The sequence below is a fragment of the Lupinus angustifolius genome, chromosome LG05 (assembly GCF_001865875.1).
Source record: "Lupinus angustifolius cultivar Tanjil chromosome LG05, LupAngTanjil_v1.0, whole genome shotgun sequence".
In the NCBI taxonomy this organism is placed as follows: Eukaryota; Viridiplantae; Streptophyta; class Magnoliopsida; order Fabales; family Fabaceae; genus Lupinus; species Lupinus angustifolius.
Window position 1 is genome coordinate 14,035,936 of NC_032013.1, and position 524 is coordinate 14,036,459.

Genomic DNA, 524 nt, shown 5'->3' on the forward strand with positions numbered 1-524 from the left:
AGAATAAAGAATAAAGCAATAAATAAATGTTAGTTGCGGAAATTTAAATGATAAAAAATAAATGTTAGTTGCGGAAAGTAAATGACAAAAAGTGAAAGTTAATCCTTCTCCTCTTGAATTAAGGGAAACTACTAAATAGACTTACCTAAACTACTTTGGAGAAGAAATCCTCCAAGTAATTACAAAGAAAAAGTTTAGAAGAAGAGAGAATTTCAGATTCTAGAGAGAAGCGAAATGTGGAGTTTGTATTGATGAAAATGTGAATGCCTTAAGTGCTATGAAGTTTCTCCTATTTATAGGAGTTTTCCGCCACCGCCAAGCTCCTCTCTTTCACTGCCAAGCTGCTGACCAACCCGTTTAGTATGGGTTTGGTCACTTGGCCAAGCTGCTTAGTCACCTGCTTCGGGTTGACTCTCCCAAGCTATTGTGGGCTACTTGCCCAGCTATTGTGAACTACCTCTGAAAAGGCGATGAAGGCTACTTGGAGTGAGGTCATGCATGATGTCACGATTGCTTGGTGGCTA